Source organism: Eriocheir sinensis, chromosome 31 (genome assembly GCF_024679095.1).
Source record: "Eriocheir sinensis breed Jianghai 21 chromosome 31, ASM2467909v1, whole genome shotgun sequence".
Taxonomy (NCBI): Eukaryota; Metazoa; Arthropoda; class Malacostraca; order Decapoda; family Varunidae; genus Eriocheir; species Eriocheir sinensis.
Window position 1 is genome coordinate 3,835,744 of NC_066539.1, and position 22,275 is coordinate 3,858,018.

Below are 22,275 nucleotides of genomic sequence, written 5' to 3' on the forward strand. Positions count from 1 at the left end.
GAGTATTTATTAAAAGAGGAAATACCAATTAGAGACTGTTCCTTTTAGCCTAAAAAGCCTTTTAGCGTGAAAAAGAAAAGAGTCAGAGATTGGATTTTAGGATTAGAGTAGACTCATATAGTGTCTTTAATTCATGCTAAGAACAAATTGCCATAACCCTAAAAAAATACACACACAAAAAAAAACCTCCGTCTAATAACAGAGGCATCCCTTTACCCTACTGGGACCGAGAGAGTTCTTTAGTGAAAAAAAGAGAAGAAAACTGTGCCGCTCAAATGAGGAGGGAGTAAGGTCAATCTTTTTATAGTTGCCTTCGGTTCGGTGCTTGCTGCAGATGATGTCTGATCCGAACCCTGTCTTGTGGCTTGGATAATTCCAATTTTTCAGAAAATAATGCCGAGTCCAAGGAATTCCGAATTACCGTGAGCTTGGGTGTGTGTTCTATATATGTGCATTTTTTTTTTCTTTGAGGATGTCTGTTTCAGGGTAGTTACTAGTCATAGTTAATTAAGGAGATGAATATAGTACACCAGCTAGTCCGTATATACCTCTGCTTCCCACATATGATATGCATACCTCACACAGGGGCGGAGTGACTCAAGGGGTGCTGGGCTGCCCATACCTAAGGGCGGAGGTCAGACAAGGTTGAGGAACACTGAACTGGAGAAACTAAAGGTGAGAATTAGAAGTAACAAAAGGAGTAGAAATAGGAGTGAGGTTAGGTTGCTTGGCCTATGATAATGATATAGAAGGAGGTAAAGTAAGGTAAAGTAAAATAAGGTAAAGGTATAGCACTGATCTGGAGGAACTAAATTTGATAACTAAAAGTAGAAAAGGAGTAAATAAAGGAGTGCGGTTAGGATGCTTGGCCTATGCTAATGACGCACAAGCAGGTAAACAGGCAGGTGAGCAGGAGGGGGAACAGGCAAACAGGTGTGGTCAGCAGATTCAGTCCCATAACCTGCAAAAAAAAAAAAAAAAAAAAAGTTGCATACCTACCTGTTGAAGCATATTACGAACTTATTAACATGTTTTGCTCCGTGACCGTAAGTAAGATATGGTGATGAAGATTTTAGCTCCCCGTCCCCCTCCCTCCCCCCCCCCTTTACACCTCCTCCCTCCTCTTTACGTCTCCTCTCCTCTCCCCCCTGCCCCGCCCCGCCCAGCCCCCCCAAGTCAGCATCAAGCCCGTGAGAGTTAGCCGGAGGTCAATCAACCGGGAATCTGGTGATGGTGAAGGTGGTGGTGGTGGTGATGGTGGAGGTGGTGGTATCTCCAGCTGGTTCTCGAATTCTCCTTCTCTTTTCCTCCTTATGTGTTTCTTTTTGTTCTTATTCATATTTTCTTTTTTTTCTCTCTATTTACTTCAGTCAGTTCTTGTTGCTGTTCTTGTTTATTTTCTTGTTCTTTTTCTTGTTCTTGTTCTTCTCGTTCTTGTTCTTGTTCTTGTTCTTTTTCTTCTTGTTCTTGTTCTTGTTCTTGTTCTTGTTCTTCTTCTTTTTGCTTTTCTTCTTCTTGTTCTTCTTGTTCTTGTTCTTCTTGTTTTTATTCTTCTTGTTCTTGTTCTAGTTCTTGTTCTTGTTCTTCTTCTCGTTCTTCTTGTTCTTCTTGCTATTGTTCTTCTCCTTCGTCTTGTTCTTGTTCTTCTTGTTCATGTTCTTCTTGCTCTTGTTCTTCTCCTTCGTCTTGTTCTTGTTCTTGTTCTTCTTCTTCTTGTTTTTCTTGTTCTTCTTGTTCTTGTTCTTGTTCTTGTTCTTGTTCTTTTTCTTTTTCTTCTTCTTCATGTTCTTGTTCTTGTTCTTCTTCCTCTTGTTCTTCTTGTTCTTGTTCTTGTTCTTGTTCTTGTTTTTCTTCTTCTTCTTCTTCTTTTTCTTCTTCTTCATCAACATCATCTTCCTCCTACTCTTCTTCTTCTTCTTCTTCTTCTTCTTCTTCTTCTTCTTCTTCTTCTTCTTTTTTCTTCGACTTTTCTTTTTTCTTCTTTTTCTCTTTTCCATCTGATTCTTTAAATCGCTTCGTTATCCTTCAATGGACACCAAAAAACGTTTCTTCCCCTCCCCCCCTCCCCCCCCCCCTCTCTCTCTCTCTCTCTCTCTCTCTCTCTCTCTCTCTCTCTCGAGTTCCTTACCGAGTCATGTGTGTGTGTGTGTGTGTGTGTGACTACCTTACATACCTTCCTACGTAACCTACCGCCACTCAGTCAGTCCATGTGCAGCCACGGTGACGAGCGGACGTACGCACCACGGCCCTATTAGCAGGAATCACATACCTTAGACACGGTTTCAAGCCTTCGCATAGCCTGATCGTGCTTTATAGAGGCTGAGAGTGGGCTTTGATCCTCCTTATAGACGTACTGTACTGTGTTAATGACTCTGTTGACATTGTGGATTTAAAAGGCTATTGAACTTTGTGGATTTCGAGTGTCTTGTGTTTGTGTGTGTTTCTATTTGCGTGTGACAGGATAAGGGAAGAATTGTAAAGGTAAAGAAGAAGTTAAGAAAGGAAGAGAGGGAAGTAAGGAAGGAGAGTTCAACTTGTGAACGTGAAAGAAAGGAGGAAAAGAGTAACGAAGAAGGGAAATACGAAAAAAGAGAGGGAAGCAAGAAAGGAAGGAAGACATAATCTGTGAACGTGAATAAAAGGAAGAAGGAAAGAACGAAGGAAAGAGAAAAAACGAAGGAAGGGAAGAAGGAAGGAAGGATATAAAAGTAAGTCCAGTTCCCATGTCTGTTCTTAAGTGTGTGTTCGTGTGTTTGTTCTTAAGTATTTTAATGAGTTAACTTACCTGCGTGAGTGTGTGTACCTTGTGTGTGTGTATGTGTGTGTGTGTGTGTGTGTGTGTGTTTGTGTGTGTGTGTGAACTTGCTCTGCCTAATTACCGGAAGTACTCTCACACACACACACACACACACACACACACACACACACACACACACACACACCTGTTGACACTGTCTTGCCCACGTGTTCCTCGCCTCATCTCACCTGTCAGAAGTAATTGTTTGTTTGTTTTGTTTGTTTTTGTGTTTGTTTTTTGTTGGTTTTGTTGATCTTTTTCCTGTTCTTTTGTCTTTTCCTTTCCTTTTATTTTTTATTTTCTGTCCTTTTCGTCATCTTCATCATCATCATCATCATCATCACTATCATCTATTTCCTTTTCTTCTTCTACTTCTTTTTCTTTGTTTTCTTCTTTTTCGTCTAATTCTTCTCTTCTTCTTCTTCTTCTTCTTCTTCTTCTTCTTCTTCTTCTTCTTCTTCTTCTTCTTCTTCTTCTTCTTCTTCTTCTTCTCCTCCTGTGCATGAATCGTGACAAATAGTTTCCTCTTATCTGCATCTGTCTGTCACTGTTTCTCCTTGTGTAACCGGCCTGTCTTTCTGCCTGTGTGTGTGTGTGTGTGTGTGTGTGTGTGTGTGTGTGTGTGATGCTTGTCTCTTTTCTTCTTCGTTTCCTTATTTGTCTTTCTTCTCTCTTTCTCACTTTCTTTTCTTTTCTTTCATTCTTTCTTTCTTTCTTTCTTCTGACACTGTTTTGCCTCCTGATTTTTTTTAGCCTCTTTTTCACTTTTTTTCTCACTCTGTCTTCCTTTCTTTCCTTTTTTACCTCTTTCCTTTTTTTTTCCTTTTGTCTCTTTTCATGCGATTGATTTTCCATTTTACTTCGCCACCATTCTTTCTCTTTTTTATTTTTCGCCTGTCTGTTTGTCTGTCTGTCTGAGTGATTGACTGACTGACTGACTGACTGACTAAACTGGCTGCTCCTCTCCTATTATTTTCCTTCCCTCCCTCCTCCCCTCATTCTTTCTTGCCCTCATTTTTTCCTCACTTTTTTCTTTCTTTCTTTTTTCTCTTCTTTTTTCCTTTCTTTCCTCCTTCTCCATTCCTACCTGTTAGTATTTCTCTCTGACTCCCTCTGTCTTCCTCTCGTTCTTCCTTCCTTCCTTCCCTTTCTCTACCTCCCTTTCCTTTTTTCCTCCAACTTCCTATAACCATTCTATCCTCTCTTCCTCTTCATTCCTCCCTCCCTCCCTCCTTTTTCTCTTCCCTCCCTCTCCCTCCCTAGCAAAGCAAAGCACACCTGGTTGTTACACCTGCCAGCTAATTATTGTTACCTGGGGTGCGTGCGTCTGTCTGTCTGTCTGTCTGTCTGTCTGTCTGTCTCTCTCTCTCTCTCTCTCTCTCTCTCTCTCTCTCTCTCTCTCTCTCTCTCTCTCTCTCTCTCTCTCTCTCTCTCTCTCTCTCTCTCTCTCTCTCTCTCTCTCTCTCTCTCTCTCTCTCATAGCTCGAGGGGGAGTCGGAGTCACCTTTTACCTTGTGTGTGTGTGTGTGTGTGTGTGTGTGTGTGTGTGTGTGCGTGCAAGTGTGTTATTATGTGGAGATGAAGACGGAAAAAAACGGTTGAAATGTGGAGGAGGAGGAGGAGGAGAGGGGGGGGGAGAAGAAGGAAAAGAAAGAGACAAAGAAAAAGAAGCAGTAATAGGTCGAGTGGAAGGAAACTGCAAGGAGGAGGAGGAGGAGGAGGAGGAGGAGGAGGAGGAGGAGGAGGAAGGATGAAGAGGTTGAATAGGATGAGGAGGAGTTGATGAAGAAACGGGAGAAGTGGAAGAAGGATGCACACTGGAGATGGAGAAAGTGGAAGAGGAGAATGTGGAGGAGGAGGAAGAGAAAGGAAGATTGATGCAGAAAGAGTAGAAGAGTAAGTGGAAGAGGAGGAAAAGGAAGGGAAGAAAGAATAATGCACAAAGAGGAGGAGAGTAAGTGGAGGAGGAGGAGGAGGAGGAGGAGGAGGAGGAGGAAAAGGAAGGGAAGGAAGAATAATGCACAAAGAGGAGGAGAATAAGTGGAGGAGGAGCAGGAAGAGGAGGAGGAGGAAAAGGAGGAGGAGGAGGAGGAGGAGGAGGAGGAGAGTGCAGGTAGGAGAAGGATAATGCAAGGAGGAGGAGGAGGAGGAGGAGGAGGCGTGACCCGTGCCTGGCTAGCGGAAGTCATGTGTTGGCCTGGAGGTCATGAGGTCAGCCATCCACCCCTCCCCCCTTCTCCCTCCTCCTCCCTTCTCTCCCTTTCTTTCCATCTTTTCATTTTTTTGTCCCTTTTTTCCCTTCCTATTCTTCCTCTCTTCCTTTAATTTTTACCTTCTCTTATTTTTCTCTTTTCACTTTCCTCTTCCTTCTTCCTATCTTCTTCCACCTCTATTCTCTCCCTTCTCCATTTTATTCCCTCTCCCCTTTTCTTCTTCCTTTCTTCCCTTCTTCTTTTCTTTCCTTTCTCTTTCATTTCACTCTTTTCTCTCTCTGGTTTTCATTCTTTTCTTCCTTCTACCTGTTTCTCCTCTCTCTCCCTCTCGTTTTCCTTCACTTCTTCCTTCCTCTCTTTTCTGTTCCCTTTTTCTCTCATTTCTTTTCTTTCTCTCCTTTTTTTTCTTTTCTCTCCCTCTCCTCCCGTAAACTTTCCTCCTTCCTCCTTCTTTTTTCCCTATTTTTCCCTTTTTTCCCTCTTTCCCTTCTCTTAGTCACGTTTTTTTCCTCTTCGTTTCCTCCCCATTTCCTCCTCCATTTCTTCTCTCCCTCACAGTTGTCTATTATTTCCCTCCATCATTATTTTTCTCTCCTTCCTTCTTTCTTCCTTATCTTTAATTATGTTTTCCTTATTTCTTTCTCCGGTCCTCTCTTCCACCTTCGTTTCTCTTTTTCCTTTTGTTCTGTGTCTGTTTGTCTGTCTGTCTGTCTGTCTGTCTCTCGTCTATCTTTATCTTTGTCTCTGTCCAGTCTACTTATCTCTGTGTATGGCCTGTCTTTTTCTTTCTTTTCGTCTGTCTGTCTGCCTGTCTGTCATGTCTGTCTGTCTGTCACTGTCTTTTTCTCTCTCTCTCTCTCTCTCTCTCTCTCTCTCTCTCTCTCTCTCTCTCTCTCTCTCTCTCTCTCTCTCTCTCTCTCTCTCTCTCTCTCTCTCTCTCTCTCTCTCTCCTACTCTTTTTTTTCTCTTTTTTTCCCTCGTTTTTAAATCCTCTGCTGTGATTGGCTACCGGGGGAGCTTTAACAGGCCAATTAGCGAGCGTTTACTGCCCCGAGGAGGATCACGAGGTCAAGGTTTCCAAGGGTCAAGGGTTACGTGAGGAGGAGGAGGAGGAGGAGGAGGAGAGAGCGGAAGTCATTGGGCGTGTCGGTGGTGGTGGTGGTGATGGAGGAGATTGTGTGTATGTGTGTGTGTGTGTGTGTGTGTGTGTGTGTGTGTGTGTGTGTCTGGGTAAGTCAATCCGTCTGTTCCCCTTTTTATACTGCATTTCTCTGTCTTTTATTCTTTCTTTATTCTTTTTATCCTTTGTCTGTCTGCCTATCAGTATCTACGTGTGTGTGTGTGTGTGTGTGTGTGTGTGTGTGTGTGTGTGTGTGTGTGTGTGTGTGTGTGTGTGTGTGTGTGTGTGTGTGTGTGTGTGTGTGTGTGTGTGTGTGTCTGTCGCTCTGTCTGTGTTTCCATATGTCTGACTGTCAGTCGTCAGAGAGAGAGAGAGAGAGAGAGAGAGAGAGAGAGAGAGAGAGAGAGAGAGAGAGAGAGAGAGAATATGCCAGAGGCTATAAAATTACAAAGGGCAAGAGGAGAAGAAGAAGAAGAAGAATGGGAAGATGATGAAGGTGAAACAAAAATCAGAGAAGGAGGAGGAGGAGGAGGAGGAGGAGGAGGAGGAGGAGACAGAGGAGGAATAATAATCTAAAGGAGTATAATTAAAAAAAAAGAGTGCAAAAGAAGAAAAAGGAGAGGATTAAGGAAAAGGAGAAGAAGGAGGAGAAGGAAGAAGGAGGAGGAGGAGAGAGGAAGAGGAGGAAATGGAGGAGGAGCAGAGAGGATGTAATACAGGGGTGGCTCATAATGTAAAAAAAAAAAAAATACAAAACAGGATAAATACAACAGAGAAAGAGGGAGGTAGAGGAGGAGGAGGGAGAAGAAGAAGAAAAAAGTAAAGAGAAGGAAGAGAAAAAGTGAATGAAGGAAAATTATTAAAATATATAACTTCGCAAGAGAGGTATTTGAAGGTATAGAACACAAGAAACAGGATGAAGATGAGGAGGAAGAGGAGGGGGAGGAGGAGGTAGAAGAGGAGGAGGAGGAGGAGGAGGAGGAGGAGGAGGAATGTAACCCTTTTGGCACAATTAACTTGCTGTATCATCAAGAAGAACAAGTTTTTGGTGTGTGTGTGTGTGTGTGTGTGTGTGTGTGTGTGTGTGTGTGTGTGTGTGTGTGTGTGTGTGTGTGTGTGTGTGTGTGTGTGTGTGTGTGTGTGTGTGTGTGTGTGTGTGGTATCTGTCGTCATTTATTGGGCGCCACTGACCATATCTCCTCCTCTTCCTCCTTCTCCTCCTCTTCTTCCTCCTCTTTCTCTTCTTTCTCTTCCTTTCCCCTCACTCTCTTTCCTCTTCTGCTTTTTTTTTCTGTTCTTCCTTGTTCTTCCTCCTCGTCTTCTTCCTCTTGCTTCTTCTCTTCCTCCTCCTTACCCTTGCCCGTGCTTCCTCTCCTGTGATTTTCCTCCTCCTCCTTCTCCTCCTCCTCCTCCTCCTCCTGGTCTGGCCTGAAGTCAAGACCAGTCATTCTCATTATGTTACTCTCTCTCTCTCTCTCTCTCTCTCTCTCTCTCTCTCTCTCTCTCTCTCTCTCTCTCTCTCTCTCTCTCTCTCTCTCTCTCTCTCTCTCTCTCTCTCTCTCTCTCTAGAGAGAGAGAGAAAATTGAGGGAGAGAGGAAGAAAACAAGATTAAGTTAGGGATGTAAGAGGGAAGAGAGGGAGGGAGGGAGGGAGGAAGGAAAGAAAGTACTCAGCAGGAGACGGAGGAGGAGGAGGAGGAGGAGGAGGAGGAGGAGGATATTATAGGGGTCAATATTCATCAGAAGGGGAGGTAATCTAGAAGGGAGGGAGAGAAAGGGGGGGGGGGAGGGGGGAGAGGAATGGAGGGAAGGAGAGAATGAGAAAAGGGGAACAATTAGAAGGAATGGGAAGGAAGAGGAGAAGATGAGGAGGGAAGGAAGAGAGGAAGGGAGGAAGAGAGGAAGGGAGGAAAAGGGAAGGGAGATTAAGTGAAGAGGATGGAGGGAATGAGATTTAGAGAGAGAGAGAGGGTAGGGTGTGAAAGGAAGCTATCAAAAGAGGGCCAATTATATCACCCTGGCAGCCCGCATCTTTAAATCTCTTCACAACATCGATGCCGGAGAGAGAAAAAGGGAGGAGGAGAAACAGGAGAAGGAGGAGGAGGAGGAGGAGGAGGAGGAGGAGGCCGCTACTTGCATTCCTCCATCGTTTTTTTCCTCTCCGTCCATCAGTCTCGCATTATCTTCCCTCCGTTCTCTCCCTCCCTTCTTCTCTCCTTCTCTCTCATTTCTCTTCCTCATCTCCCTCCCTTGTGTTTCTCCTCTTCTCTTCCTCTCCCATTCATTTTCCTTCCTTCCCCTATCTATCTTTTTATCTCCCTTTCTTCCCTTCTTTCTCTCCCTCCCTCCATCAGCGTCCTAGCTTCTCTTCTCGCCCTTCCTCTATAATTTTATTTCCTTCTCTTTACTCCCTTTCCTCCTCTTTTTACTTTCCTTTTCATTATTTCTGCTTCTTTTTTTTTCCCTCCCCTTCCCTCATTTTCCTTCTTCCCTTTCTCTTCCTCTCCCGTTCCCTTTCCTTTTTTCCGTTTTCTCCCTTCCTCCCTCCTTTTCCTTCCTCTCCTTCCCTCTCTTTTCCTTCCTTTTCCTTCCTTCCCTTTTCTCCCTCCCTCATTAATTTTCCTTCCACCTTTCCTGTCCCTCCCTTCCTCAATTTTCTTCCTTCCTTTCCCTACCTTTCTTCCTCATTTTCTTTCCTTCTTTTCTCTCCTTTCTCCCTTAATTTCTTCTCTCATCTCTCACTTTCCCCTTCATTTTCCCTCCTTTCCTTCTCTCCCTGTCTCCCTCATTTTCTTTCCATCCCTTTCCTCCCTTTCTCTTTCATTTTCCTTCCTTTCTCTTCCTTTCTTCCTTATTATTCTTTTTTCCTTTTCTCTCATTTTCCTTTATCCTTTTCTTTTTCCTCCTTATTTCTGTTTCTCTTCTTCCCTTCTCTCCCTCCCTCCCTTATTTTCCTCCCTTCCCATTTCTTCCTTTTCCCCTCATCTTCCTTCTTTCCTTTCCTTTCCTCCATCCCTCATTCTCCTTCCGTCCTTCCTCTCCCTCCCTTACTCATTTTCCTCCCTTCTTTTCTCTCCCTCTCCCTCTTCATTTTCCTCCATTCCTTTCTCTTCCTCTCTTACTTTTCTTCTTGTTTCTCTCTCCCTCCCTCCTTCATTTTCTTTCCCTCCCTTATTCTCCTTCCTCCCTTCTTTTCTCTCCCTCTCCCTCTTCATCTTCCTCAATTCCTTTCTCTTTCTTCCTCTCTTACTTTCCTTCTTTATTCTCTCTCTCCTTCCCTCCTTCATTTTCTTTCCCTCCCTTATTCTCCTTCCTCCCTTTATTTCTCTCTCCCTTCCTCATTTTCCTTCCTTCTCTTCTCTCCCTTTCTCCATCATTTTCTATCTCTCCTTTCTCCCCCTCCTTCTCTCCCTTATTATCCTTTCTTCCTTTCTCTCCCTCTCTACCTCCTTTTCCTTTCTTTCCTCTCCCTTGACTCCTGCCTCCCTGTCTTTGTTCCTTTCATTCTCTCTCCCTTTCCTTTGCTATGTTTCTTCCTCCCTCTCTTCCTTTTTTTTTTTTTTAGTCTCTTCCTTCCATCCTCCCTCCGTCTCTCTCTTCCATTTTTCTTTTCTCCCTTTTCTCTCCATTTTCCTCCTATCGCTTTTCTCTCCCTTCTTTGCAGAGTTCCGTTCTCCCTCCGTTTCCCTCCTTTTCCTCCCCTTTTCCCTCCCTTTATCCTTTTTTTTCTATCTTTCCTTCCCTCTGTCCCTCCCTCCTTCATTCTCTCCTCCTACCCTTTCCTCCCTCCATTCCTCCACTTTCTCCCTCCTTCCCTGCCATACTTCAATTCTTGCCTCCCTTCATATATCGTTCTCTCCGTCCCTTCCTTACCTCCCACCCTCCCTTCCTGCCTCCCTCCCTCTCTCTCTCTCTCTCTCTCTCTCTCTCTCTCTCTCTCTCTCTCTCTCTCTCTCTCTCTCTCCCTTCCTCCTCTCACACCCTCCCTTTATGGCTACGCGTACTTTTCTCCCTTTCCTCCGTCATCTCTCTCTCTCTCTCTCTCTCTCTCTCTCTCTCTCTCTCTCTCTCTCTCTCTCTCTCTCTCTCAGGTGTAAGGGTCATTGGGGAGGAAGGAAGTTACGCAGGAGGAGGAGGAGGAGGAGGAGGAGGAGGAGGAGAGGGAAAAGGAGGGCAGGGAGGAGAAATAGGAGGAGGAAGTGTTTATGAGTCACCTGTTTCATGTGGTTTCTCTCTCTCTCTCTCTCTCTCTCTCTCTCTCTCTCTCTCTCTCTCTCTCTCTCTCTCTCTCTCTTTTCCTACTACTACTACTACTACTACTACTACTACTACTACTACTACTACTACTACTACTACTACAACTAGCCGCACTGTCTATAGCAACAACATACATTCCCCCAAGAAGACCATGCCTGCCATACCCAGACACTCACAAATTATTATACAACAATCACCCCACACACATCATTGGCGACCTCAACGCCGAACACAGATCTTTTTATAGGAGCAGTGATTTGCGGGCTCTTTTTCATTATTTTTTTTTTTTGCCCTTGAGCTGTTTCCTTTACTTAAAAAAATAAGAAAAAATAACTGTCGGAATAAGTCTTGCAGTATTTATTCAAAATGGAAAAGCTATTTACCAAGGACGGAATTTCCCAACATTCTTCACTCAGAACACAGACACGACTCCCGACAGTGTCACATCCCGCAACAAAGCCTCACATGACGCAATAATTAACCCAGGACCACTCACCACCTCAGACCATTGGCTTATAATCATAACGCTGACAAGTGAAGCCATCACCACACCAACCCCAAAACCTATCATTTGAAGAAAGAAAACTGGAATAAACTAAAGGAAGAAGTGGAGCATGATATGAAAAAAAAAATATATCACATTAGACAGCAAATTAGAACAATGGTCATGGACAGCGATATTAGGTGGGGTTAGATACACGGGAGCTTAGGGTCAAAGGAGCTGCCTCGTACAGGCCTACCGGCTCTCTTCTTCTCTCCTGCGTTCAATGGTGCAGCATCATCGAAAAAGGAATAAATCACAACACACCAACAAACGCAACATAAAAAACAATATCAAGTCTACTCTTAAGACACTTAGAGCACCAATTCAAGCAACTACACCTACGGGCACAGGCACAAGGCTGGAACATCCAACAACACCTCCTTTACAGAACACTAAAAACAGAAATACAGCGTGAAAGTGAAACATTATACATATTAAAATGGTCTCTCTCTCTCTCTCTCTCTCTCTCTCTCTCTCTCTCTCTCTCTCTCTCTCTCTCTCTCTCTCTCTCTCTCTCTCTCTCTCTCTCTCTCTCTCTCTCTCTCTCTCTCTCAAAAATAAAAACAATGAGAGAAATCAGAAACAAAGAGGTAAACGGATTCCGCGCCGAAAACATTCTGCCGGCTTCCTGCCATCCCAGACTCAACAAACGGAGCCTTTGCGCCGTCACGGTGTTTACGATTAATTTAATATTCCCGTCTGGAGTTGTTCTGCAGTTGTCTGGAGTTGCCGCCCTCCCCCGCCTCGGCGGTGCTGGGGAGCGTCAGGGAGCCCAAGGTCTCCCTGGCGAGCGTCGCTGGGCTCAGGGGTTCCGGCAGGGCGTCTCGGCTCCCTCGGGGCGCCCATGGCGGTGCCATAGATCCCTAGTGTCCAGGGACGGGGGATGGGAGTGCGTTTGGTGTTGTGTGTTGGTGTGGGCGGGTCTTTTCTGGGGTGAAGGAGACTCATTCGTATCAGCACACATCACCAAGGAAAGGCGATTTCAGAACAACTCCACGACAGGGATATTACAGAAGAAACACCGAAAATAAGGAAAATAAACCAAAAGAACATCAGAAATAGGATAACACAGGAGAGGAATCCCAGGAAATAGATAAGATAGAAGCACAGATGAGAAAAGGAAAAATAAAACAAAAACACATTACAAAAATCCAGCATGAAGGCCTTTGGTGTGGTATATTGGTATGGGTGAGCCTTCTCTGGGGTGAAGGAGACTCAGCTGTAGCATGATACGGCACCAGGTAGAGGCGATGTAGATACTCTACATAACGCTGTCACACGACAAATACAGAGAAATAACACCGGAGACAGGATAATACAGAAAAGGAATGCCAGAAAAAAGAAATGATACAAAACACAACATTAGCAAAACGAACAACTTGGATTAAGGACTTTGGTGTGGTATGTTGGCACGGGTGAGCCTTCTCTGGGGTGAAGGAGACTCAGCTGTAGCAAGATACGGCACCAAGAAAAGCCGATATTGAAACAACACCAGAAAAAGGCAAATGAAGAAAGAGAAAACCAGCACAAGGAAAATACAGAAAAAAAGAACACCAGAAAAAAAATACGATAGAAACACAACATCTGTCGGAGTGGGATGCTGACCCTGACTTAATTGTCGGGGTGGGATGCTGACCCTGACTTAATTGTCGGGGTGGGATGCTGACCTCAGCTTGAATGTTGGGGTGGGATGCTGACCCTGACTTAATTGTTGGGGTGGGATGCTGACCCTGACTTAATTGTATGGGTGGGATGCTGACCCCAGCTTGAATGTTGGGGTGGGATGCAGACCCTGACGTAAATGTCGGGGTGGGATACTGACCTTTAAAGGAAGTTAGTTTTATCGACAAAGGAATCGACTTTTTGAGAAGAAAGAAAGGATGACGAGTTATTGCGACGTGTTTTTATCGACAAAGGAATCAACATTTTGGAAGCAGAGAAAGGAAAATATGGTTTTGAGTTGCTTTAGTTTCATCGACAAAGGAATCGACGTTTTGGAAACAAAGAAAGGAAAATATGGTTTTGAGATGGTTTAGTTTCACAGACAAAGGAATCGACGTTTTGGAAACAAAGAAAGGAAAATATGGTTTTGAGTTGGTTTATTTTCATCGGCAAGGGAATCGACGTTTTGGAAACAAAGAAAGGAAAATATGGTTTTGAGTTGGTTTAGTTTCATCGACAAGGGAATCGACGTTTTGGAAACAAAGAAAGGAAAATATGGTTTTGAGTTGCTTTAGTTTCATCGACAAAGGAATCAACATTTTGGAAACAAAGAAAGGATAACGAGTTATTGCGACGTGTTTTTATCGACAAAGGACAAAGATACGGCACCAGGTAGAGGCGATGTAGATTACACAACACTGTCACACGACAAATAAAGAAAAATAATACCGGAGACAGGATAATACAGAAAAGGAATACCAGGAAAAAGAAATCAGATACAAAACACAACATTAGCAAAACGATCAACTAGGATTAAGGACTTTGGTGTGGTATGTTGGCACGGGTGAGCCTTCTCTGGGGTGAAGGAGACTCAGCTGTAGCAAGATACGGCGTCACGAAAAGGCGATATAAATACTCCACACCACACCAGCACACGGGAAATAAAGAAAAATGACACCGGAGAAAGGGTAATGCAGAAAAAGAATACCAGGAAAAAGATCACATAGAAATACAACATCAACAATGGGTAAACAACAACAACAACAACGACAACAAAGTATACAAATAATAATCTAGCACACAGGCGTTTGGTGTGGTATGTTGGTACGGGCGAGGCTTCTCTGGGGTGAGGGAGACTCGTCTGTAGCAGGATACGGCACCAAGAAAAGCCGATATAGAAACACCAGAAAAAGAAAATGAAGAAAGAGAAAACCAGCACAAGGAAAATTATATAAAAGGAGAAAAGAACAAAAAGGAAAGAAAACATCAAAGAAGAAAAGAAAAAAGAAAAAGAAAAAGAAAAGGTAGGAAAGAAAAAAATAAACAAATAAATAAATAAATAAACAAATAAGTAAATAAATAAACATATAAATAAATAACCTTACAACTAACTATTTAATCAGCTCCTTCACTAATGAAGTATTTGTCTCATTGAAGATCGAGAAGAGACCTGTTAGACCAAAAATAAAGAGAAAAAAGATAAAGTTTAACAAAAACACCGAAAACATTTGATGAGGAATAGAAGGAAATGAATGTCACCCTAAATACGCTGTCATGTCTCCCGTTCTCTTTATATTGCTTACGAAAGAACTCTCTCTCTCTCTCTCTCTCTCTCTCTCTCTCTCTCTCTCTCTCTCAAAAAACAATGAGAGAAATCAGAAACAAAGAGGTAAACGGATTCCGCGCCGAAAACATTCTGCCGGCTTCCTGCCATCCCAGACTCGACAAACGGAGCCTTTGCGCCGTCACGGTGTTTACGATTAATTTAATATTCCCGTCTGGAGTTGTTCTGCAGTTGTCTGGAGTTCCCGCCCTCCCCCGCCTAGGCGGTGCTGGGGAGCGTCAGGGAGCCCAAGGTCTCCCTGGCGAGCGTCGCGGGGCTCAGGGGTTCCGGCAGGGCGTCTCGGCTCCCTCGGGGCGCCCATGGCGGTGCCGTAGATCCCGAGTGTCCAGGGACGGGGGATGGGAGTGCGTTTGGTGTTGTGTGTTGGTGTGGGCGGGTCTTTTCTGGGGTGAAGGAGACTCATTCGTATCAGCACACAGCACCAAGGAAAGGCGATTTCAGAACAACTCCACGACAGGGATATTACAGAAGAAACACCGAAAATAAGGAAAATAAACCAAAAGAACATCAGAAATAGGATAACACAGGAGAGGAATCCCAGGAAATAGATAAAATAGAAGCACAGATGAGAAAAGGAAAAATAAAACAAAAACACATTAAAAAAATCCAGCATGAAGGCCTTTGGTGTGGTATATTGGTATGGGTGAGCCTTCTCTGGGGTGAAGGAGACTCAGCTGTAGCAAGATACGGCACCAAGAAAAGCCGATATAGAAACAACACCAGAAAAAGGCAAATGAAGAAAGAGAAAACCAGCACAAGGAAAATACAGAAAAAAGAACACCAGAAAAAAAAATACGATAGAAACACAACATCTGTCGGAGTGGGATGCTGACCCTGACTTAATTGTCGGGGTGGGATGCTGACCTCAGCTTGAATGTTGGGGTGGGATGCTGACCCTGACTTAATTGTCGGGGTGGGATGCTGACCCTGACTTAATTGTCGGGGTGGGATGCTGACCCCAGCTTGAATGTTGGGGTGGGATGCTGACCCTGACGTAAATGTCGGGGTGGGATACTGACCTTTAAAAGAAGTTAGTTTTATCGACAAAGGAATCGACTTTTTGAGAAGAAAGAAAGGATGACGAGTTATTGCGACGTGTTTTTATCGACAAAGGAATCAACATTTTGGAAACAAAGAAAGGAAAATATGGTTTTGAGTTGCTTTAGTTTCATCGAGAAGGGAATCGACGTTTTGGAAACAAAGAAAGGAAAATATGGTTTTGAGTTGGTTTAGTTTCATCGACAAGGGAATCGACGTTTTGGAAACAAAGAAAGGAAAATATGGTTTTGAGTTGGTTTAGTTTCATCGACAAGGGAATCGACGTTTTGGAAACAAAGAAAGGAAAATATGGTTTTGAGTTGGTTTAGTTTCATCGACAAAGGAATCGACGTTTTGGAAACAAAGAAAGGAAAATATGGTTTTGAGTTGGTTTAGTTTCATCGACAAAGGAATCAACATTTTGGAAACAAAAAAATGATAACGAGTTATTGCGACGTGTTTTTATCGACAAAGGACAAAGATACGGCACCAGGCAGAGGCGATGTAGATACTCTACACAACACTGTCACACGACAAATAAAGAAAAATAATACCGGAGACAGGATAATACAGAAAAGGAATACCAGGAAAAAGAAATCAGATACCAAACACAACATTAGCAAAACGAACAACTAGGATTAAGGACTTTGGTGTGGTATGTTGGCACGGGTGAGCCTTCTCTGGGGTGAAGGAGACTCAGCTGTAGCAAGGCGATGTAAATCCTCCACACCACACCAGCACATGAGAAATAAAGAAAAATGACACCGGAGAAAGGGTAATGCAGAAAAAGAATACCAGGAAAAAGATCACATAGAAACACATCAACAATGGGTAAACAACAACAACAACAACAACAACAACAACAAAGTATACAAATAATAATCTAGCACACAGGCGTTTGGTGTGGTATGTTGGTACGGGCGAGGCTTCTCTGGGGTGAGGGAGACTCGTCTGTAGCAGGATACGGCACCAAGAAAAGCCGATATAGAAACACCAGAAAAAGAAAATGAAGAAAGAGAAAACCAGCACAAGGAAAATACAGAAAAAAGAACACCAGAAAAAAGAATGCGATAGAAACACAACATCTTAAAAAGGAAAAAGTCATCATCCACATTTTCGGCTCTCAATAACATCAAGAAAATGACGAGTGGGTCTCTTCCTTGGTGAAAGAGGCTCACCCGGACCAAAGGACATCGCAAGAGGGGGATGAAAATAAGAACATCAAGAATAGAAAGTTTTATAAAAGGAGAAAAGAACAAAAAGAAAAAAAAACATCAAAGAAGAAAAGAAAAAGAAAAAGAAAACATAGGAAAGAAGAAAATAAACTAATTAATAAATAAACATATAAATAAATAACCTTACAACTAACTATTTAATCAGCTCCTTCACTAATTAAGTATTTGTCTCATTGAAGATCGAGAAGAGACCTGTTAGACCAAAAATAAAGAGAAAAAAGATAAAGTTTAACAAAAACACCGAAAACATTTGATGAGGAATAGAAGGAAATGAATGTCACCCTAAATACGCTGTCATGTCTCCCGTTCTCTTTATATTGCTTACGAAAGAAGAACTCTCTCTCTCTCTCTCTCAAAAAACAATGAGAGAAATCAGAAACAAAGAGGTAAACGGATGCCGCGCCGAAAACATTCTGCCGGCTTCCTGCCATCCCAGACTCGACAAACGGAGCCTTTGCGCCGTCACGGTGTTTACGATTAATTTAATATTCCCGTCTGGAGTTGTTCTGCAGTTGTCTGGAGTTCCCGCCCTCCTCCGCCTCGGCGGTGCTGGGGAGCGTCAGGGAGCCCAAGGTCTCCCTGGCGAGCGTCGCGGGGCTCAGGGGTTCCGGCAGGGCGTCTCGGCTCCCTCGGGGCGCCCATGGCGGTGCCGTAGATCCCGAGTGTCCAGGGACGGGGGATGGGAGTGCGTTTGGTGTTGTGTGTTGGTGTGGGCGGGTCTTTTCTGGGGTGAAGGAGACTCATTCGTATCAGCACACATCACCAAGGAAAGGCGATTTCAGAACAACTCCAGGACAGGGATATTACAGAAGAAACACCGAAAATAAGGAAAATAAACCAAAAGAACATCAGAAATAGGATAACACAGGAGAGGAATCCCAGGAAATAGATAAAATAGAAGCACTGATGAGAAAAGGAAAAATAAAACAAAAACACATTACAAAAATCCAGCATGAAGGCCTTTGGTGTGGTATATTGGTATGGGTGAGCCTTCTCTGGGGTGAAGGAGACTCAGCTGTAGCAAGATACGGCACCAGGTAGAGGCGATGTAGATACTCTACACAACACTGTCACACGATAAATACAGATAAATAACACCGGAGACAGGATAATACAGAAAAGGAATGCCAGAAAAAAGAAATGATACAAAACAGAACATTAGCAAAACGAACAACTTGGATTAAGGACTTTGGTGTGGTATGTTGGCACGGGTGAGCCTTCTCTGGGGTGAAGGAGACTCAGCTGTAGCAAGATACGGCACCAAGAAAAGCCGATATTGAAACAACACCAGAAAAAGGCAAATGAAGAAAGAGAAAACCAGTACAAAGAAAATACAGAAAAAAGAACACCAGAAAAAAATACGATAGAAACACAACATCTGTCGGAGTGGGATGCTGACCCTGACTTAATTGTCGGGGTGGGATGCTGACCCTGACTTAATTGTCGGGGTGGGATGCTGACCTCAGCTTGAATGTTGGGGTGGGATGCTGACCCTGACTTAATTGATGGGGTGGGATGCTGACCCTGACTTAATTGTCGGGGTGGGATGCTGACCTCAGCTTGAATGTTGGGGTGGGATGCTGACCCTGACTTAATTGTTGGGGTGGGATGCTGACCCTGACTTAATTGTCGGGGTGGGATGCTGACCCCAGCTTGAATGTTGGGGTGGGATGCAGACCCTGACGTAAATGTCGGGGTGGGATGCTGACCTTTAAAGGAAGTTAGTTTTATCGACAAAGGAATCGACTTTTTGAGAAGAAAGAAAGGATGACGAGTTATTGCGACGTGTTTTTATCGACAAAGGAATCAACATTTTGGAAACAAAGAAAGGAAAATATTGTTTTGAGTTGCTTTAGTTTCATCGACAAAGGAATTGATGTTTTGGAAACAGAGAAAGGAAAATATTGTTTTGAGTTGCTTTAGTTTCATCGACAAAGGAATTGATGTTTTGGAAACAGAGAAAGGAAAATATTGTTTTGAGTTGGTTTAGTTTCACAGACAAAGGAATCGACGTTTTGGAAACAAAGAAAGGAAAATATTGTTTTGAGTTGGTTTAGTTTTATCGACAAAGGAATCGATGTTTTGGAAACAGAGAAAGGAAAATATGGTTTTGAGATGGTTTAGTTTCACAGACAAAGGAATCAACATTTTGGAAACAAAGAAAGGAAAATATGGTTTTGAGTTGGTTTAGTTTTATCGACAAAGGAATCAATGTTTTGGAAACAAAGAAAGGAAAATATGGTTTTGAGTTGGTTTAGTTTCATCGACAAAGGAATCAATGTTTTGGAAACAAAGAAAGGAAAATATGGTTTTGAGTTGGTTTAGTTTTATCGACAAAGGAATCAATGTTTTGGAAACAAAGAAAGGAATATATGGTTTTGAGTTGGTTTAGTTTCATCGACAAAGGAATCAATGTTTTGGAAACAAAGAAAGGAAAATATGGTTTTGAGTTGGTTTAGTTTCATCGACAAAGTAATCAACATTTTGGAAACAAAGAAAGGATAACGAGTTATTGCGACGTGTTTTTATCGACAAAGGACAAAGATACGGCACCAGGTAGAGGCGATGTAGATTACACAACACTGTCACACGACAAATAAAGAAAAATAATACCGGAGACAGGATAATACAGAAAAGGAATACCAGGAAAAAGAAATCAGATACAAAACACAACATTAGCAAAACGAACAACTAGGATTAAGGACTTTGGTGTGGTATGTTGGCACGGGTGAGCCTTCTCTGGGGTGAAGGAGACTCAGCTGTAGCAAGGCGATGTAAATCCTCCACACCACACCAGCACACGAGAAATAAAGAAAAATGACACCGGAGAAAGGGTAATGCAGAAAAAGAATACCAGGAAAAAGATCACATAGAAACACATCAACAATGGGTAAACAACAACAACAACGACAACAACGACAACAAAAAAGTATACAATTAATAATCAAGCACACAGGCGTTTGGTGTGGTATGTTGGTACGGGCGAGGCTTCTCTGGGGTGAAGGAGACTCGTCTGTAGCAGGATACGGCACCAAGAAAAGCCGATATTGAAACACCAGAAAAAGGAAAATGAAGAAAGAGAAAACCAGCACAAGGAAAATACAGAAAAAAGAACACCAGAAAAAAGAATGCGATAGAAACACAACATCTTAAAAAGGAAAAAGTCATCATCCACATTTTCGGCTCTCAGTAACATCAAGAAAATGACGAGTGGGTCTCTTCCTTGGTGAAAGAGGCTCACCCGGACCAAAGGACATCGCAAGAGGGGGATGAAAATAAGAACATCAAGAATAGAAAATTATATAAAAAGAGAAAAAAACAAAAAGAAAAGAAAACATCAAAGAAGAAAAGAAAAAGAAAAAGAAAACATAGGAAAGAAGAAAATAAACTAATTAATTAATAAATAAATAAATATATAAATAAATAACCTTACAACTAACTATTTAATCAGCTCCTTCACTAATTAAGTATTTGTCTCATTGAAGATCGAGAAGAGACCTGTTAGACCAAAAATAAAGAGAAAAAAGATAAAGTTTAACAAAAACACCGAAAACATTTGATGAGGAATAGAAGGAAATGAATATCACCCTAAATACGCTGTCATGTCTCCCGTTCTCTTTATATTGCTTACGAAAGAAGAACTCTCTCTTTCTCAAAAAACAATGAGAGAAATCAGAAACAAAGAGGTAAACGGATGCCGCGCCGAAAACATTCTGCCGGCTTCCTGCCATCCCAGACTCGACAAACGGAGCCTTTGCGCCGTCACGGTGTTTACGATTAATTTAATATTCCCGTCTGGAGTTGTTCTGCAGTTGTCTGGAGTTCCCGCCCTCCCCCGCCTCGGCGGTGCTGGGGAGCGTCAGGGAGGCCCAAGGTCTCCCTGGCGAGCGTCGCGGGGCTCATGGGTTCCGGCAGGGCGTCTCGGCTCCCTCGGGGCGCCCATGGCGGTGCCGTAGATCCCTAGTGTCCAGGGACGGGGGATGGGAGTGCGTTTGGTGTTGTGTGTTGGTGTGGGCGGGTCTTTTCTGGGGTGAAGGAGACTCATTCGTATCAGCACACAGCACCAAGGAAAGGCGATTTCAGAACAACTCCACGACAGGGATATTACAGAAGAAACACCGAAAATAAGGAAAATAAACCAAAAGAACATCAGAAATAGGATAACACATGAGAGGAATCCCAGGAAATAGATAAAATAGAAGCACAGATGAGAAAAGGAAAAATAAAACAAAAACACATTAAAAAAATCCAGCATGAAGGCCTTTGGTGTGGTATATTGGTATGGGTGAGCCTTCTCTGGGGTGAAGGAGACTCAGCTGTAGCAAGATACGGCACCAAGAAAAGCCGATATAGAAACAACACCAGAAAAAGGCAAATGAAGAAAGAGAAAACCAGCACAAGGAAAATACAGAAAAAAGAACACCAGAAAAAAAAATACGATAGAAACACATCTGTCGGAGTGGGATGCTGACCCTGACTTAATTGTCGGGGTGGGATGCTGACCCTGACTTAATTGTCGGGGTGGGATGCTGACCTCAGCTTGAATGTTGGGGTGGGATGCTGACCCTGACATAATTGTCGGGGTGGGATGCTGACCCTGACTTAATTGTCGGGGTGGGATGCTGACCCCAGCTTGAATGTTGGGGTGGGATGCTGACCCTGACGTAAATGTCGGGGTGGGATACTGACCTTTAAAAGAAGTTAGTTTTATCGACAAAGGAATCGACTTTTTGAGAAGAAAGAAAGGATGACGAGTTATTGCGACGTGTTTTTATCGACAAAGGAATCAACATTTTGGAAACAAAGAAAGGAAAATATGGTTTTGAGTTGCTTTAGTTTCATCGAGAAGGGAATCGACGTTTTGGAAACAAAGAAAGGAAAATATGGTTTTGAGATGGTTTAGTTTCACAGACAAAGGAATCGACGTTTTGGAAACAAAGAAAGGAAAATATGGTTTTGAGTTGCTTTAGTTTCATCGACAAGGGAACCGACGTTTTGGAAACAAAGAAAGGAAAATATGGTTTTGAGTTGCTTTAGTTTCATCGACAAGGGAATCGACGTTTTGGAAACAAAGAAAGGAAAATATGGTTTTGAGTTGCTTTAGTTTCATCGACAAGGGAATCGACGTTTTGGAAACAAAGAAAGGAAAATATGGTTTTGAGTTGCTTTAGTTTCATCGACAAGGGAATCGACGTTTTGGAAACAAAGAAAGGAAAATATGGTTTTGAGTTGCTTTAGTTTCATCGATAAAGGAATCGACGTTTTGGAAACAAAGAAAGAAAAATATGATTTTGAGTTGGTTTAGTTTCATCGACAAAGGAATCAACATTTTGGAAACAAAGAAAGGATAGGTAACGAGTTATTGCGACGTGTTTTTATCGACAAAGGACAAAGATACGGCACCAGGCAGAGGCGATGTAGATACTCTACACAACACTGTCACACGACAAATAAAGAAAAATAATACCGGAGACAGGATAATACAGAAAAGGAATACCAGGAAAAAGAAATCAGATACAAAACACAACATTAGCAAAACGAACAACTAGGATTAAGGACTTTGGTGAGGTATGTTGGCACGGGTGAGCCTTCTCTGGGGTGAAGGAGACTCAGCTGTAGCAAGGCGATATAAATCCTCCACACCACACCAGCACACGAGAAATAAAGAAAAATGACACCGGAGAAAGGGTAATGCAGAAAAAGAATACCAGGAAAAAGATCACATAGAAACACTACATCAACAATGGGTAAACAACAACAACGACAACAACAAAGTATACAAATA

At 42.9% G+C, this 22,275-nt stretch overlaps 2 long non-coding RNA genes across 13 annotated transcripts; one reads left to right on the plus strand and one right to left on the minus strand.

Annotated features, from left to right (window-relative positions):
• Window positions 1–11,603: 11,603 nt before the first annotated feature.
• LOC127005814 (uncharacterized) lies at window positions 11,604–21,903 on the minus strand. 11 transcript variants are annotated; one of them, XR_007758929.1, is made up of 4 exons: window positions 20,963–21,903; window positions 17,890–17,951; window positions 15,082–15,236; window positions 11,604–12,598 (listed from the first exon to the last, which is right to left on the minus strand). It is a non-coding gene; the product is annotated as an uncharacterized LOC127005814 (long non-coding RNA). The 11 variants fall into 11 exon arrangements; XR_007758926.1 differs by having other exon boundaries at window positions 11,605–12,598; window positions 17,921–17,951; XR_007758928.1 differs by lacking the exon at window positions 11,604–12,598 and adding an exon at window positions 14,438–15,081 and having other exon boundaries at window positions 15,113–15,236.
• LOC127005815 (uncharacterized) lies at window positions 14,322–20,936 on the plus strand. Of its 2 annotated transcripts, none has more exons than XR_007758934.1 (2): window positions 14,322–14,449; window positions 20,365–20,936. It is a non-coding gene; the product is annotated as an uncharacterized LOC127005815 (long non-coding RNA). The 2 variants fall into 2 exon arrangements; XR_007758935.1 differs by lacking the exon at window positions 14,322–14,449 and adding an exon at window positions 16,841–17,063.
• Window positions 21,904–22,275: the final 372 nt, after the last annotated feature.